The sequence below is a fragment of the Microtus ochrogaster genome, assembly GCF_000317375.1.
Source record: "Microtus ochrogaster isolate Prairie Vole_2 chromosome 14 unlocalized genomic scaffold, MicOch1.0 chr14_random_1, whole genome shotgun sequence".
NCBI classification, from domain to species: Eukaryota; Metazoa; Chordata; class Mammalia; order Rodentia; family Cricetidae; genus Microtus; species Microtus ochrogaster.
Genome location: NW_004949096.1, coordinates 18,574,110 through 18,579,761, shown reverse-complemented (window position 1 = coordinate 18,579,761; position 5,652 = coordinate 18,574,110).

The window sequence follows — 5,652 nt, the reverse complement described above, 5'->3', positions numbered from 1 at the left end:
CACACACACACACACACACACACACACACACACACACACACACCCCTTAAGCTGACCGTGGAATTGATAGTATTTTTCAGGGAGCGGACTGCTTATTTGTCTGTATCTGTTTTTGTTTGTCTCAAGCTTACACCTGTTGCTTTTCCAGACCCGGTCTGGCTCCCCATAAATACACAAAGCTTCAGTTAAGGCAAAGAATTTTCAGACAGGTCTCAGCACTTCGGGGTGGGGAGAGAAGGGTCAGAGAGTTCCAGGCCTGCCTGGGACACATGACATTTCCTTTCTCTTCCCTCTCTCTCTTACACATACGCACACATGTAAAAAGTTTTTTTAAGTGTTTTTTTTTTGTATATATGTTCATAGCACATGAAGATTGGAGGTCAGAGGCCAAGCTGTGGGTGTTGGGGTTCTTGCTTTTCTTCCTGTGGGTTCCCAGGATGGAATTCAGGCTTGACAATAAGTGCCCTTATTTGCTGACCCTTCCTGATGACCCCAAGCAGTGTCTCCTTGATTTTCTGATTTTAAAGGGATCTCTTCCTGTGTAATTGTCTCTGATGTTCTAGAACTTGGCAGAATTTCAAACAATAAAAACATACCTCCCCACCCCTGCCAAGAACTAATTGGCAGCTTTTTCATCCAGTATTGGCCCTCTCTCCTTCTTACACAAGCACTATGTGTGTGCGTGCGTGTGTGTGTGCGCACACACATAGAAAAAGAGAACCAGTAACTGTGCAAAACACTTTCTGGGCTGGGCAGTGGTGGCGCATGCCTTTAATTCCGGCACTCAGGAGGCAGAGGCAGGCAGATCTTTGTGGGTTCGAGGTCAGCCTGGTCTACAAAAGCTAGTTCCAGGATAGGCTCCAAAGCTACAGAGAAACCCTGTCTCAGAAAAACAAACAAACAAACACTTTCCTGAAGTATTTCATTTTTTCCTGCAAACCTATGAAACTAGTATTATACACACACACACACACACACACACACACACACACACACACACACTCCTATATGGTTTTCCCATCAAAATGAAAATTATGTAAAATTCTGTCTATTATTTAAACAAGGCATTTAAAAAATAATTGTAACAAAGTAAATATAAAAAAACAGAAACCATAGAACGCAAGAAGCTGGGCATGATGGCACATACCTGTAATTTCAGCCTTTGGGGGTAGAGGCAAGAAGAGCAGAGATCACCTTTGGCGTGGAGCCCAGTCCGTCTGGGCTGTGTGAGATCCTGGCTCCACAGACAAGCAAACAGATAAGCAACTGCTCAAATTTTAAAAAGAAAAGTTTAGGATTTTTCTAATTTTGGAGATTGGAACATTGAAAAGATGGGAACATATAGGAAAATAATTATTTGACAATTTGTATGAAAAGTAAAAACTGCATGTGGTGTTTAACTACGTTCAGTGTGAGGCCTGGCAAGTGACTGCCGGGTAGGGAGCTTGCACCCAGCCCGAGCTCAACCTCTGGAAATCACAAGGTGGAAGGCAGGAAGCAACTCCGCAGGTTGTCCTTTAGTCAGGTGCATATGCAAATATGCACAAGTTAAAACTTTTAATTTTTTTACTTTTATTTTTGTTCAGTGGGGATATGGCAGCAAACTTGCCCTTTTCTTTTTTTTTTTTTTTTTTTTTTTTGTACTGAGGACTGACCTACCTCATTCTAGGCAAACAGCCTATCACTAAGCTGTATTTTCAGTCCTTTTTTTTTTGAACAAGGTCCCATTAATTTCCCAGCTGGCTTAATACTCATGCTCCTTTACTTCAGCTTACAGCGTAGTTGGAGTAACAAGCCTGAGCCACCAAGCTTGGATGAAATTAAACATTTTCAGGGGATAATCAGGCAGTGACTATCCATGTGTGGTCACTTTTGTTAATACTTTTGTTGTGCATATGCATGTTGGAACCTCACTCCTAACTCAATCACCGCCTGGCCCACTGCTCACTTCTGAAAGCTGAATGACTTATGTCAAGGGAGATCTTGGTAGCAGACTTTTAGCTTATGCCTGAGACTTTAAGAGCACTTGCTGCTTCCTTTCGGCTTGTAATATTCCTTCACTGAGTCACTGTAGCATGTAGGAACACCAAGGTCCTGCGAGGGCCACACAGCTAGTGTGTGCCAACTCAGTGCCCCAGGCATGACAGCATCTCTGCATCTCAGCAGGTTGAGGAAACCTGAGGCACGCTGAGCCTCTAAGTGATCACCGCGCTGTCGAGGCGAGGCAGCACACTTGTTTGCCTTCCCAGCCATGCAGAATGAACTCCGTGGCACAAAGAAAGACGTCATAAGCAGTCTCACGTACTGAGAGCACTTTACTGAAGTATCTCAATTAACCATCTTTTCTTTTGCTTTCCTTACTCTCTCTTCTTTACTTTTCCCCTTTGAGATGGGGTTTTTCTGTGTAGCCTAGGCTGTTCTGGAACTCCTTCTGTAGACCAGGCTGGCCTTGAAGTCACAGACATCAGCCTGCCTCTGCCTCCCAAGTGCCTCCCCAACCTCGTCCAATCTGGGTGCTAACGATTGAGCCCAGTGCCTCCAGCAAGCTCACCATGACACTCTCTGAGCTACAAGCCCAGCCCCCAACACCTTCACTGCACATGACAACTACTGAGGTGGTGGGGAAGCCAATTAATTTGCCCGTAGCTTAGTTGAAAAAGAGAGGTAAGTTCTTAGGCACTAGAATCCAGGTTTGCACAATCCCATTATATTTTACTCTCTGAGTATAAAATGGAAAGATTACCTGTCAAAGAATCACAAGGTAGAATGTTCTTTTCCATAAATGTTGAGAGCCTCAAGAAATGTTAGACATTACACAGTTAAAACATTTGAAACCCAGAGTGGCGGCTCATATCTATAATTCTAGCACTCTAGAGGCAGAAGCAGGTGGAGGCCAACCTGGGCCACAGCGTAAGACCTTGTCTCAAAAACAAAACAAAACACCCCCAAATAATCCTATGCCCAGAAATCAAAACAACAAACGAGAGAAATCGACCTGTAATCTGTTATTTTAGAATTCTGATTTCTAATTGCTGTACAAACAACTCCCTGATGGAAGTTCGGTGACGACTCAGTCTGAACCCTCCTGAGAAGGGGTGAGCACAGCACAGTAACTACACCCCATCCTCCCACAGCCATCCTGAAAAAACTAAAATTTCCTCTGGCAGTGGTGGTATGTGCCTTTAATCCCAGCACTAAGAAGGCAGAACTCTGTGAGTTTACTACACAGAGAAACCCTGTCTCAAAAAAACAAAACAAAACAACAACAACAACAAAAAAAAAAACCCCAAAAAACCAAAAAGCTAAAATTAAAACTTTTTTTTTTTTTGAGACAGGGTTTCTCTGAGTAACAGTTCTGGCTGTCCTGAAATTAGTTCTGTAGATCAGGCCGACCTCAAACTCAAGAGATCCACCTGCCTCTGCCTCCCAAGTGCTATTAAAGGTGTGCACCACCACTGCCTGAAGTTTTTTGCATTTTTTAAAAGTTAAAAAAAGTAAAAGAACAAAACACATTTCATAAGATGAAAAGCACATGCAAGTCAAATGTCAATGTGTACGAATAAAACTTTATTACAACACTCACGTAGACACATTTGTTTACATATAGTCTGTGGTGGATTCTGTTAAAGGAACAGAACAGTTGAGAAGCTCTTGGTTGACTTAGGCACACACAAAAAAAAACTAAGACACGATCTGGGCTTTAACAGAAATTTTGCTGATCTGCTGTATAGGGTTTACACATTCATGCCCAATTTTTACATGAGCCACCCCCTCCCCATGTTTCTGAAAAAATTTAAAAAGTTTTCCCCCAAAAAAGAACATTAAGGGTGCCTTCCTATGGAAAAGTTGACATCTTACCCCTTGGGATGATCTGAACCCTTGGCTTACTGTTCCGGAGACCTGATGGTGCAGCTGAAGGAAGTACACTGGTCGGTTACCCAAGTGCTGAAGCTGGTCTCTGTACACAACTTGTTCCTCTGTTATTTATCTTGACTGCATAATAGGCTGAGTTTCACACTATGAGTTCGTCCAGGCTCCTTGAATCATTAAGAGGGTCTTTCATTTTTACTTTTAAACTCTTAACACTTTCTGCTGTGAATTCTTCTTAACATAAACTACGACTTACCGGCCTATATATGTAAAATAAAGTTCACTTTTTTTCCTTTTAAGCAATCAGTTTTATTTTTTTTTTAAATGCTTTCTCTTGAGAAGCTAAATTTAAATTTTGCAGCTCACAGAAGAACATCTCTTCATATCCAGTGATTTCAGAGTCCCTCTGGTAAGATAAAGAATGTGCGCTTATTTTTAAATACTATTTCTTGGAGAAAATATTACTTAATGGAAAAGATGTGACTAGTAACAAATCAAGTCCAAGGCTCTTCCTGGTTCTGCCTATGACTCACTTTCACTTTGGGCGAAGCATCTCACCACTGTTGCTCTTCATCTGCAAAAACTGGACTTCATGCCTATGGGAGTTGCATGGTTAATCAATGCCTGGAAAATGCGTAGTGGCAGATGCTACAGAAGTGCTGAGCCTTAAAAACCAACCACCCCCAGCCCCCTTTGTATTCCGTTGAGGTTGAGGTTTGTTGTTATTTAACAGAGGAAAGCTAACACTACGTTAAGTTCAGCATGTAGCTCAGAACAGAGATCAGTGTCCAGATGGGATTTTTTTTAAGAGCTAGGATATTTTACTTTTTTTTTTTTAAATTGTGGTTGGGGGTTATTTTACAACCCAACAATTCACTCGTGCAAAAGTATTAAGTTTTAAGTTGAAAACTATTGATTTAATAATTTAAATGAACCTCCTCAAAGATTAAAAAAAAAAAAAAGAGGTCCTCCCTCTCCCCGCCAAGAAATCTCTGAAAACAAGAATTCTTCTGATGTCTCCCACCCCCTGCAGTTCTCCATGTTACAGTCCTTGGAGGTGGACCAGGCATAAAATACTTTCACTAATAAAATATGACAAACCGCCGGATTATACGTGGCCGATTCCCAGTGACTGCCCTGCTACACAAAGCAGAAAAGTAAATGCCATCATCCCCCTTAGAACAAAAGAACTTAGGAATAAAAAACATGGAGAGGGGGGCAGAAAGCAGCAATAAATAAAGGTGAACGAAGAACCCCGTCCCCCGCCCCTCCCCGGAGCTAGTGTGGGACTCCGCAGGGCTAATAAAGTGGTTCAAGGGTAGTTATTTGCAAAGGGGGCGGGGTGGCCGGGGATTGCATGTTGCATTCGACTTGAGCTTGCATCTTCTCCTGTTGCCTGGACCACTCGCTCCCCCATTGCAGTGCTTCCTCCTCGCTTCTGCCTTCTTTCCACCCCCACCCCTGCAAACTGCTGTTGCACTGGTGGGAGTTGGGGCTGCTCGGGAGCCCCCTAGCAGCTCCCGACGGCGGGAAGGGACCGGGGCTAGGGCCTGGCCAGGCTGCGGCGCGGCGGCGGGCCGGGAGTTTGGCGGCCGCTCGGCCCCAGCGCCGCCGCCGCTGCACCGGAGTTTGGCTGCTGCTGCCCTACTTCACTCTAGTTTAGTTTCACTCACTTTACATCCGGGTTTTTTCCCTAGGCAATGGGTGCCGCAGCACACCCCGTTCCTTAGGCAAAGTGAAATAAATTCGCCGCACCGACACGTCAAGTAGTCCGCCCGCCCG